The sequence below is a fragment of the Rhinatrema bivittatum genome, chromosome 4, assembly GCF_901001135.1.
Source record: "Rhinatrema bivittatum chromosome 4, aRhiBiv1.1, whole genome shotgun sequence".
NCBI classification, from domain to species: Eukaryota; Metazoa; Chordata; class Amphibia; order Gymnophiona; family Rhinatrematidae; genus Rhinatrema; species Rhinatrema bivittatum.
Genome location: NC_042618.1, coordinates 160,316,337 through 160,329,685, shown reverse-complemented (window position 1 = coordinate 160,329,685; position 13,349 = coordinate 160,316,337). Strand labels below are relative to the sequence as shown.

The following is a 13,349-nucleotide window of genomic DNA, read 5'->3' as shown; positions in this document are numbered from 1 at the left end:
GGCAAGGCGGGATGGATTGAATAAAGCATTTTTAAGGGCTGTTCCACAGTAATGGCCATTGGACAGTGCAGGAATGCATATGGGCAGAATTGCCATTCTGGCTATTTAGAAGGGAGACTCAATTATGTACGTCCAAAAGAAAACACTTCTGTTTTCTTCCTCCTTGTAGAAGTTCCTTGATGCCATTTCAGCTTATTGACAACTCATTTTCCAGGCATGTTCATGTAAAGCAGGGATAGGCAATTCCAAATAGAACCATAACATATTTGTGAGAAATTCCACTCTACCCTATCACAATGCATAATAATGCATAGAAACTGCCAGTGAGTTACAGTATAACTAGACATTATGCAACATAACAGCAAATGTCTAGGGCTCCAATTTTTTCTCAATATTCTGAAAGATTGAATTCAGACTAATGCTGACACAGCTTTAGATTATTAACATTAACTAGACTTTTTGAGCGTTATCTGTTACTGCAGTGTTACCAACCCCATCTCTTTTTAGAAAGGATTATTTATGCCTCTGAAATAGCTGATTTATAGTTTCTCTTCCAGCCATCAGTCTTGCAAAGATTCTGCACACAGGCTTGTTTCAGTAAGACATCAGCAGCTCTGCAATTACTCACAAAATTCAAGAACAATGGCTGTCTGGGAACTTGTAAAGGCAGAGACATTCACCAGATCCAGGCTGATATTAAAAAAAAAAAACGAACAGGAAAGAGCAGTATATCCCCGGCAGAACATTACAGAGAAAGGCTGAAGGGGCAAGAGGATGAGAACAAGCACAACAGTCAGCTGCTTGTTCCTTGATGTACTAAGCAGGGGATACACATAACTAGGGATTTTCGTTATCAGTTTTAATTTTCCCTGCAAAAAAAAAAAAAAAAAAAAGTAATTTTTCAACTTTTTTTTTTGTTATAACATTCAAATTCCCAAGAGAAATAAAATAAAAATTGAAAACGAAGTTGCCTACATATAACAAATCACAAGTGACATATAAGCTGACGAGGCTTGAGAATGCTTTGTGACAGTCAACGATTCAAGCAGCAACGTCTGCACTCCTGTCTCTGAATTATTCCAGGGATACTGGGATACACTTTCAGTAATGTCATTGGGAATGGTCATTTTTGCCACCCGCTTCTAAAAATGAAGATAGTCAAACTTGTGTCCTTCCCTTTATTGCAAGGACCAGAGAAATAAAATCCAACACCCTGAGACGATTATGGAGTTTTGCCATTGTATGACAATTTTTTTAGTTCCCCCCAAAAAATAACTTTTAAAAGAGAAATATAAAGGATATAGTGATTAGGTCAGATTTTTTTTTATGGAAAGAAATGCTGTTAATGTAGCTGGTCACCATTCTCTTTTATAATGTGCCTCCTATCATTGGATAAAGAGACATTCACAATTCAGCATTCAAAGAATAACTTTCAAACCGTTCCCCACAGTCCCATGTATGCATGCGTTGCATGCACATAGATCCACCATAGTATTTTAAAACTTGCACTTATCTGATCTGCGCAGATTATAAATTATGTGTATGTCCACTCTTTACATAGGTGCATATGTTTCATTACGCACAAATATCAACCATGCATTGAAAGCACATGCTTTTCCCACCTACTTTATAAACATCTGCATGTATATTATTTTACACATTCAATAAATGAAAACTTGTTCATGTAAAACTTTGATTTGTTAAATCAACACTGCAGTAAGGGAACAGTTGGTCTCCAATTCAGTGACAAGCAAAAGACTTTGGGCCGGATTTTAAAAGGGTTACACGCATAAGATACGCGTGTAACCCTTCTAAAACGGCCCGCGTGCGCTGAGCCTATATTGCATAGGCTTCCGGTGCGCGCAAAGCCCCGGGATGCGCGTAAGTCCAGGGGACTTCTTGGGGTGGGCGTGTCGGGGGGTGTGACGCGGTCGGCGTGTCATCGTGGGGGCATATCGGGGGCGTGACGTGGTCGGCCCTTCATCCGGGGGCGGTGCCACGGGTGTGGTTTCGGCCCGGGGGCATTCTGGGGGCGTGGCCGCAGCCTCCGGACCAGAACATGGCGCGCGGCAGCTGGCCCGGCGCGCGCAAATTTACGCCTGCTTCAGCAGGCGTAACTTCTGCGACAAAGGTAGGGGGATTTTTAGATAGGGCCGGGGGGAGGCGGAGGGAACGGGTAGCGCACGCAGGGCTCGGCGTGCGCAAGTTGCACAAATGTGCACCCCCTTGAACGCGCTGACCCCGGATTTTATAAGCTACGCGCGTATCTTATAAAATCCAGCGTACTTTTGTTCGTGTGCGTGCTGTTTCTTAAAATGTACCCCTAACTGTATAAATTAGTCATGTTACCTTAAATAAGTTGATTGTTAAAAAAATTTTTTCTTTATTAATACTATCAACAATTTTTTTTATTGAGAGACAAAGACCTCAGAACTGGTGAAAAAGTGTCTTCAACGACCACTGATTTCAAAACCAGTAAGTTCAAGCACAGGTCTTTTATTGTCTCCTATTTTTAAATTTTAAATAAGACTTAATTGTGTCCCACTTCTTACGGGAAATAAGTATTGGCAGATCTTATGTTGCGAGTTATCTCGTCTGACAAAAAACGCCGGTATCACGGCAATATGGTAAAAATTATTGTAACCAGCCCAATTCTTTTAGCTGGATTATTAGCTGAATTGTTATGAGGTTCAGTCACGGCTTTATAACTCTGGCAACATATGCTCTTGTGGTCAGCCCGTAAATTTTATATCTTTCGGCTTACAAACAAAATGTGTTGTGGTTTCTAAGATTTTTAACCCTGAACCCTGCCCGACATCATGAAAAATAGCACTTGTCTCAAATTCATTGCATTCTTGTGTTTTACCAACGAATCTGTGCTGTAAAACTGCCAAAAGCACTTATTTTAAACTTGTTACGACTTTTCTCCGATCACTCAAAGACTGAGAGAGGAACAACCCGCCCTGAGGAAGCGTTAGGCGAAACGTTAATGTTGGCGGTGATGTGCGGCACAGACTTGTTATAAAAAGGAGAAAAATCGTAACAAGTTTAAGAAGTGCTTTTGGCGGTTTTACAGCACAGATTCGTTGGTAAAACACAAGAATGCAATGAATTTGAGACAAGTGCTATTTTTCATGATGTCGGGGAGGTTTCAGGGTTAAAACTCTTAGAAACCACAACACATTTGTTTGTAAGCCGAAAGATATAAATTTACGGGCTGACCTCAAGAGCATAAGTTGCCAGAGTTATAAAGCCATGACTGAACCTCATAACAATTCAGCTAATAATCCAGCTAAAAGAATTGGGCTGGTTACAAGAATTTTTACCATATTGCCGTGATACCGGCGTTTTTGTCAGATGAGATAACTCGCAACATAAGATCTGTCAATACTTATTTCCCGTAAGAAGTGGGAAACAATTAAGTTTTATTTAAAATTAAAAAATAGGAGACAATAAAAGACCGGTGATTGAACTTACTGGTTTTGAAATCAGTGGTCGTGGAAGACACTTTTTCACCAGTTCTGAGGTCTTTGTCTCTCAATAAAAAAATTGTTGATAGTATTAATAAAGAAAAACAAATTTTAACAGTCAACTTATTTAAGGTAACTTATGACTAATTTATACAGTTAAACTTTGATTTGTACCTGTAAGTAGGTATATTTTAAAAAATGCACACATAATTGAAATCACCAGTTTGCAAATACCTCCACCAGTTCACTCAGTCCATCTCCAGTTCGAGACCCTCTAGTATTTCACCTTGAACCCCCCCAGTTCACCCAGACCTCCCACCCAACAATATCAAACAGCCAAGTCTGATATCAGTCGTGCTAATTATCAGGTGTAAAATTGCGTGAATATGTTGCCTAATACACTTGTGTAAATCTCTTATAAAATAGCAATTTCTTGGCCTCACTCCTGACTGTCCCTAGAACACGTCTTTTTTGTGCAGGTGAATGTGTGTGTGAAACCATAAATGTGTGCATACTTGTGACCTTTAGAAAAAAGCACATATGAGAATACAAGCTGGTCATGCATAACGTCTTTGAAAATTAACTTGTCAGGGTTTACCATCAAATTAAAACTGCCTATGAAGTGCCATTCAGCCAGCAGTATATGTTTTGATATGTCCTTGTGAAAAGCTTTATGTCGATAAGACTCTGTGGGCTTTAAAGATACGGCGGATAGAACATAAAAACTGTTTAAATAAGCAAAGAACTACAGCACCAATTGTTACGCATTGTCTAAAATTTCAATATATTTTTGCAGATCTAGGATTGTGTGTGATTGTACAACTTCAAGCACCGGAGAGAAAGTAGCAGTTTGTAAAAACGTCTGTTAAAACTGGAACACTGGATTTCTTGTTCGCAGTCTGTTGAACTGAATGGAGATGTGGAATTGGCAGTACTTCTTTAAAACTTTCTCTTTCAAAAATCTTGTGCTGGTTATATGCTGATGGTACAAAATCCGGATTAGGTTAATCATTTGGGTGGTGCTGTGCCACACAACCAGTGACCTCACCAACTTCGGTTGGCTTAAAAGTGTGAATAGCATTGTGGCTTCATTCTGAAACACTGGGTAAATTAGTGCGGCGAATCAGCTGAAAAAAAAGAAAACGGTTAGATAAGTAATTTTAAGGACTAGGTTCCCTGAGGCAGTCAGAATGCCAAAATAGCAGCCATGGTTGGAAGGCATGGTTGACAATGTACTGTCTTAACTGCTGCTAGTGCTATGTACAGCTGCCGCAATATACCACTTTAACAGCCTGAAAGAGCAAATGACAGTAGTACAGAGAATGTACTGCCAAGAACCTTGCTGTTGTACTGTGCATGGTTTTCATGATTTACCAATTTAACAATCTGGAGAAGTGTACAATAGTAGTACAGGTTGATAATATTGTTAGGAGACTTTAATTGTGGTAGACTTAATACTTCACAAAAAAATAGTATAAAAATAGGGTAAATGATAAAACCCAACAGCTGCAGCTCAGGTTAAGAGCAGTAATTGCTTTATACAACTCATTTTGAGCATCTGATACCCTCATTTTTCCGAACAATTTGACTCATTTTTTGTATATTCATTTAATTGTGGAAGGTCTTTGTCTTAAAATTTTTCACATTTTTCTATCAGGAATGGGATTAGAAAAATAAAGATTTCCATAAAAGTTGTTGAAGTTATTATAAACTTCATCATCATAACTTTTTTTTTTTTTATCTTCAATGTGCAAAATAATTTTGCTTTATCTTTAAGGGTGCTTATATCACTTTTGTTTAAAACTTTATTTTTATTGGATTTTATAAATTCAAGCAAAGATATTTGAAAAAAAAAATAGGCTTGTGAAAACAAACAAAAACAATTTCTGGTTACTGTTGCACATGTGGACCCTTGGGCCGAGGTGGAGTTGGCGTAACCTGCAGGGTGGAGCCCTATGGGTCCCTACTGTCAGCTGCTAAAGCTGGCTGAAGCAGAGGCCCAACCGGAGCTTCACCAATACTAGGCTACGTTCCCTTTAGGTAAAGCCCATGGGTGCCAGGGCCGGCTGCACCTAGGTGCGGGCCTCTGCGACTGAGGTGAAGATCTGTTGAGGGCGTGGAGTTGCAGGCTTGGTCTGGAGCAGAGTCAGACAGTGGTCAGGGCAGAGTCAGTGTTCAGGTAGTAGTCAATGGCAGGCAGCATCCAAGCAGAGTCGGTAAGCAGGCAGTGGTCAGTGGCAGGCGGCATATAGTCAGAGTCCAAGCTGAAGTCAAATACCAGAGCTCCGTCCGAGGGAAACAAGACACAGAGAGAAGGCTGGGAGGCGAGGAACAGCAGAAGCAGAAGACACTGAAGATTGACTGCAAAAAAAGACAAGGACCAAGGGCTGACCACCAGAGAAGACAGGAACTGAAGACAAAGACCAGGGCTGCCAAGACACAAATCAGGAACAAACACACACAGGAACAAACTGAAATGTGACAACTGGAACAAGGGAACAAACTGGACCATGGAGACGCAAAGCACTACTACCATCAGTAGTCAACCTATTGCCAAGGCACTGAAGGGATGTCTCAGAAGAACTTTTCTACTGGAGGCTGTGTGTACATCATCAGGGTGCGCCACCCGAGGTTTTCCTCTGGTAGCCCTTTAAGTCTAGGGTAGTTGGGGCACATGTGCCTTAGAAAGAGCGGGGCCAGGCGTTGGTGGCGTCCTGCCCTGAAAGCAGAGCAGGATCTCGCCGTGTTGGTGTGCAGCCTGCAGTGGCATCCAGAGAGGCCATTTGGCATTGAGGGGTGCCCGGCGGCTTGCAGGAAGAGCTTGCAAACTGCTGAACTCAACCGGGGGGGGGGACGGGACACCAGAAAAAAACTCAGACTACAAGTCTAAACAAAAAAAATGGTGAAAAGAAAAAGGACTACCCTTCAAAATAGATCTCCAGCAACCATTATTATCTTATGACGTGATGATTCAGGGGGCAGTTTATGACATGTTACTTTGTCTAGAATTTATAAACTCTCTCAATTGCTGAGTTTTGTAAAAAAGAAATTAAGCAGCGTGGAAGAGCACTATACATTTGCAGGGGTGACGAACCATACACGTAGCCCCCATTGACAAAACATCTGATCGCATAGCCAAGAACTTTTTTCCTCTATTCATGTTAACCCTTGTGAGGTCTGGGAATATCCAAAGTTTCTGTCCCTTAATCAGAGCTTCCAGGTGGCGAAAGTAAAGATAAAATATGTTATTTAGGTCTTTCAAAAACACAAATGGCACAAGTAAAGTTGCTCCTGAAGAAATTTCCTTTTCCTTTTTTTTTTTTTTTAAATCATTTTTATTAGCAAGACACACCACTGACATGAACAGGATAACAGGATACAATGTACAATCCAGTACTTGAAAAACAACAAAATCCATCTTCAGACTTTTCCAAAAATCCTGACAAGTCAATAGAAGCTTCTGCTGTACCAAATGCAAAGCTTGCTTTGAATTAGGAAGATAATAGATTTTCCAACTTGAGGGAGAGCATCTTCTGCAAAGCTCAAAGGGAGATAGAAGTTTGATCACAGGAAAATTAAGTATACTTAGGATCAAAGGCCTGGCAAAACTTTCCAGATTTTCAATCCTTCAAGATGAAGAAGTTACATTTTTAATAATATTCCCTTGAAATTCTTTAACAGCACTTTCAACCTATTCTCATAAAGGGATACTTTTTCCTCCTGCTTTTGAAATTTGGTGTGCATATCCAATTAAAGGGCAACCAAAGAAGAAGGAGTTTTCTCAATAGCTGCCATTGCTGACCAGAGACCGTCCAGGGTTAGCACAGGAGGTTTATTCAATAGAGTTCTACCTTTACATTCCGTTACAGCTTCTAAGACTTCTGGGAACAAACTGCAGATCTCCCTGCAAACAGAGGCCATCACCTCCGGCAAGTGGCTTGAAGTCTAGCTGCACCGGCTCCATCCAGGATCTCCGGACTGATGCATATTCGCTGCTTGTTCCATTCTCGATCCTTCATCGGTATGGATCAGTGAGGCACAGTTTGATGACACATCAATAGTGTCCAGCTCTTCCTTGAACTCTGGCTTTCTCTCCTCCACTAAGGCAGCACTGCTCGGGGGGCTTTGACGAACAGCAATCAGGGCTGAGTGAAAGCTCTGCCACTGGCAGGCTAGTTGACCCAGAACTAGCTAAGCCAAACAATGTGTGTGTTCGAGAATCAATGTTTGCTGGAGCTGAGGTCCCTGTACACAAGGAACCGTTCTTCTCACAGCTCCTTTCTGTTTCCCCATAGTCACAGAGGAAAATATAAGCAGAAATTTAAATTTCAGTACATACTCAGAGGGAGCCGAACCACTCATGTCTATTCAGAAGACACCATCTTGGTTCCCCAGATCACTTTTTTTTTTTTTTTAATAGTTCCATTTTCTGTCAATTTGTTAAGAATGGATTGTGAATGAAGAAGGTTGGATTCTATATACTTCTGGGCTTCCTTCAACATAACCAACTATATAGTTATGGATTCTCCTAAAATGTCAATTTCCAGTTATTTTTATTTTAGATTTGCAATTTTTTTCCATTGTAATGTAAGGCCCCAGAAGTGGCACATAAAATGTTGAGATGATCTGGAACTCATTGCAGCTAAAGCAAGTCTCTTGGAGAGGGTTCAGAAAAAACAAACAATCAGTTGGTGTAGTGGACCAGCCCGAGGCAGGTAGGATGCACACACTTGCCTTGAACTATGGCAGGGAAACCACCCCTGGACTCTCTACTCTGTGAATTTGACCTCTATCTCTTTTACTTGTAGAAAACTCCCCAATCAACTCCTCACCTAGGAATATATCAAAAAACACTTAAAGGATAACTTTCAAAACTGCTCACATGTGCCCATTTACATGTGTACATGAGCACATGCAAAGTTGCTACTCTGTTTTACCGGCGTGGTTTCGCTATACATAGGTTATAAAATACAAATGCTTACATATGTAGAAACCATGAGCCAAGCAAATTCAAACTTATCCTGAAAAGGAATGGCATTTATCTGGATAAGTTCCAATTTATCCACCTAAGTAGTGGCATTTAGCCGGATAAGTCTGAAAAATGATGCTTGTCCATTTTTTGTACTTATCTCGGTATGTAAGATATACTTATCTGGCTAAAAAGGGGCTACTTATCCGGCTAGGCTCAAATTGGTCCATCTAAATATCGGCAAAGGTGCAAATGATATAACAGTGTGTTTGTACTTCAAATTTTAAAGGGATATGTGAGTAGATTTTACTCATATTAATTAGATGTATTTGCTGCCCATAAATCGACTTTTAAATGCATAAATCCGGGGGTTTTCTAATATGTGTACAGAAATGAAATAACCAGTTTTACCAATTAGTTTACCAGTTTGTCCAACCCACCTGCAGCTTGTGAAGACCTTCCTGGCTCTTCTGCCTGAAGTCCCCCAGTTCATTCAGATCCCCCATCCAGTCATTTTTTCACTTTTAAGATGTTTACGATCACCTATGCCAGATGCTGGTTAGGTGTAATATAATGCAAGAAAACATGCACGTCACTTTGGAGGACTGTAAGATAGCAACTTACTCATGTAAATGTTGGCCCCTCCCTCAAACGCCCTTGACTTGCCCCTTTTTTACATGCGCAAATTTATTCATGGACTCTGATTTGTGTGTGTATGCTGCGGTTTTTAAAATAGCATATACTCGCGCAAAATCTAGTTTGTGTGTGCAGGTTCTAATTTTTATCCAGCACAACTTTTGAAAATTCACCTTTAAAACTTGTATTTACTGGGGTTACCAGCAGAGTAACGGTTTACAAGTGAGATAGAAGGTAACTGTAGGATTTTTCTTGGTAGATGTTATAAGATTTCACAGGCTTCGCAGCCAAGATACCAAATTCCAGGCATTAACCCAACAACAGTAAACAAATTATACAATTTCCCCAAACCACATTGCCACTCCTAAATAATGTTCTACTTACCCTCATTCAACGTACTCCTTGAGAAATACATGGTTTGCATTTTAGGTACATATCTGTTCCCAGAACATTATAGCTCCTCACAACTCCCATCCATCCGGGCCATGCTACTCCAAAGCAGGCAGCCAGGTGCCCCCTTCCTTATGATCCTGTACCTCATCTCCCTGGGAGTGTGGAGGATATCACTGGCATCCCCTACACAGTAATAAGCTGGCAGTTGGAATGCCTCTATCATATGCTTTACAGACTGTACATACTCCTGCCCCCAAAGTCATACCTGAGGGCGGAAACTCAACCACAGATTCTAAATAAGAATTTCTGGTTCTTCTCAAAAGTTTACATTTTTCTTCTGAGTTTTTCCAAATACTAACAATGAGCCTCCTTCACAGACAGATTTTATTTTTAACAGATCACACCCCTGGCTAATAATCTCAGTAATGTCACCTATTGATTCAATGAGATTTCTGTGGCTCAGAAACTGTAATTCCTCTTTCCTGACTGACCTACTCTTCATAGTGTATCTTGAAGACCTACCTTACTGTTTTACATGTATAATATCCTAGCAAAGAGGAAAGGTAAAGCAGGTAGAGTAAAATCAGATACAATAGAAAGTTTACTTTAAAAAAAAACCAACCCAAAACTAAGTTTTCTCCCTCTCCAGGAGATTTATGTCCTTGTGCTGGTCTAGGGTTTTGAAAAGAAACCACTTTTAAAGCCGAGTCCTGCTTCAACAGCCTCACTAGATAGCAGACGTCCTTTCTTCCCTTGGGGCCTAAGCCCACATCTAATAACATCACATTGTGGAATGCGGCTGTCACTGCAAATGCTGTCCAAAAAATGCCAATATAATAGAGCAAGCCGAGCCATTAACAGAACCTAAAATACCATACCAGCAAGGAAGGAAAGAGAGCTTTTATGGCCTCTGTTTTTATGTAAGCATCGATCGTTACCCGCCTAGGACCATGGCTAGCACGGCACATAAATCTTTGAAGCAGACAAAATAAAATAAATACATTTTAACGACCTACCATATTTATCTCACTTTGTTTCTGTTGAAAGAAAATTAACCCTTTTTTCCAGATGTCAGTTAAATTAGCAAATAATGTAGTAGATTTAATTTAATTGTTTTCTATACCGTCGTTAAGATATACCATCACAATGGTTTACAATATGGCACATACATTAATGTTGCTAAAAGTATTAAATTATATCAACTACACAGGTGCCATCAAGTTATGGTAACATAGTTGTATGATCAATGATATTTGGTGGGTGTGATAAATCATGTCCATTTCTATCTGTATCAGTTTAAGTACAAAAATAAATTAATAATTGTATCCTATCCTTTGGTGGTGAACGAAAAATTAAAATAAAATAAAAACACACATCATGATTAGGGTGTTGTTGTGGGTGTTCTACCGTCTGCATCCTACACTCCCCTGGGTTCTATTCTCCATTCTCTTTGTGATACACTTGTTTAAAGAGCCATGTTTTTAAACTTTTTCTGAAGGTTTTGATGTCTCTTTGTAATCTGATTTTCTAAAGGCATGTGTTCCATAGTAAGGGACATGCTAAGGATAGTGCCCTTTCCCTTACTGGGTTAGTCTTGCTGTTTTGAACGGAAGGAATGGTTAGGAGTGCTTTGTTAGCTGATCTCAGGTTTCTGTGAGGGACGTGTACACGAAGGGCTGTCTTCAGCCATTATGTTTTTTCGTTATGTATTAACTTATGTATGGTGCATAGTGTTTTGTATTGTATTCTTTGCTGAATGGGTAACCAGTGTAGTTCGACTAGGGTTTCGGTGATATGGTCTCTTTTACTTTTACCAATCAGAATTCTTGCAGCAGTGTTTTGTAGTATCTGGAGTGGTCTTATCGTGGTGTATGGTAAACCTAGTAGTAGGGCATTACAATAATCCGTGCTTGCAAAAATTAAAGCTTGTAACACTGATCGAAAGTTGGAGGTTGTTAGTAATGGTTTTAGTCTAAGAATCATGAGTTTGGCATAACCTTCCTTTACTTTTAAAGATATATGTTGTTTCATGCTTAGTTCCGTGTCAATTATCACTCCGAGGTTACGCACTTTCTCTGTTAATTCTATTTTTTTGTTGTTTTTGAGTGTGATTGGTGATGATTAGCAGTTCCTGCTCATACCCAGCTGATATTTTTTTTCATTTCAGTTTAGTAATTGTAGAAAAATACCTCCTCCACCCCCACAACACACATGGTTCAAGTGTTTATTGATAACAGTTTTTTGCAACATTAAGCGTAGAGGGCAAGTGACACTGGACTCGGACCAACACAAAGAAATTCCAACCTTGCTAGATTCTTAGGAACATGTCAGAGTTAGCACCAGCCTATTCTAAAATTGCTAAATCCATTCTTAAAATTTAATTTGCTTGCAGAGTTGTAGTTTTCTCTGCTAGCCACTCATAGGGCTGTGTAAAAAAAGAATTGTGTCAGAAAAGCAGCATGAGTTTTGGCTGTTCCAGCAGTGTTGGGAACATTTACCCATTTAAAGCATCTCAGTAAAAAAAAAAATTAGAGTGTTGAGTTGCCTATATGAGGTTGCTCTGCTTCCATCTAATATCTGCTCAGTTTATGGATAAAAATCACTTTAAATAGTGAGAAACAGCACTCTGGGTCTGTGGCTAAGGTGAACAGAGTATAAGAAAATTGCACGTCAGCTGTTTGCACTGAGCTGTAATTAAAGATCTGATTCCTCCAGGAACAGCTTCCACTCCTCGCTCATTTGTAAACCCCCAGAGAGCTCAGACTGTGTAAAAATAAATACAGTCAAATAGATGATAACTGAGCAGACAGGAGCTAGGTGATCTGAAGCAGCTACGGTTAGTCAACCTCCTGATTCCTCATTTTTATGTTATCTAATTTTGGTCCAACCCGGTGGCTCAGTGGGGTAGTTCTGTCGCTGCCATGCAGAAGGACCTGGATTTGATCTCTAGCTCAGCTGGGAGTGGGGATGCTGTGAAGGCAGTGTTCACAGCACCTCCCGGGGGGGGGGGAGGGAGGGGGCAGGTAGAGAGATGTGGTCATCAATAAGCATGATACCTGGTGGCTGGATTTCAATCCCAAGATAAGAGTGTTTTGGAAAGAGCCCTGGTGCACAGCTCCCAGCTTCAGGATGTTTGCACTGATTCTGATTGAGCTGGAAGAGAAAGGAGGAACTCCAGGGGCAAAAAAAGGAAATAAATCTATAAATTATTATTGTTTTATTACTTCCTTCCTTCCTTCTACCCAAACATAATTAGCTTTCAAAATAATTATAAAACTGCACTGAGGCCTCTTTGTCATTCCAAAACAGAACAAACAGTCATACAGTATGAAAAGCAAGCATGATGATTTCACCCACCTCTAAAGAGAGGTGATGTCCTGATTAGTTGTGGGTACAGTTGACCTATTTTCCCTGTTGATTAGTTATATATAATCACATTTCATAGCATTTGTGAAAGCTTTCATAACTCATGTAAAAACATTTATTTGAGCAGTAATTAAACAAGCAGTTCAAAAGTGGACACACACACGTGTCGTACAGGGAGAGTGCAAGACCGTAAGGGAAGGGTTTAGGCACTAGGGCCAGCTCTTCCATTGGGCAAACTAAGTAATTGCCTAGAGCCCCAAAATTTGGAGGGTGGCAAAATCTCAGAAACCTCTGGGTGCTACCCACCCACTTTTAAGGAAGGCCTGCAAGATCTGTCTTGCTACTCACCAACAGTGGCAGCTAAGCCAAAGCATTCCTGCTGTTTCTCCTGTCAGATCTTTCTTCTATTTTGATTGGACGGGAGATATCAAGTCATGTTCCTACCCACTGCTGGCTCAGACTTTCACTGCCATCTATATCACCTTCCAGGTTGGACCACAGATGGATAGCAATTG

General features: G+C 40.3%; 1 long non-coding RNA gene across 1 annotated transcript; it reads right to left on the bottom strand.

Annotated features, from left to right (window-relative positions):
• Positions 1-3,918: 3,918 nt before the first annotated feature.
• LOC115090209 lies at positions 3,919-12,985 on the bottom strand. The gene is made up of 3 exons (XR_003856341.1): positions 12,525-12,985; positions 8,880-8,994; positions 3,919-4,597 (listed from the first exon to the last, which is right to left on the bottom strand). It is a non-coding gene; the product is annotated as an uncharacterized LOC115090209 (long non-coding RNA).
• Positions 12,986-13,349: the final 364 nt, after the last annotated feature.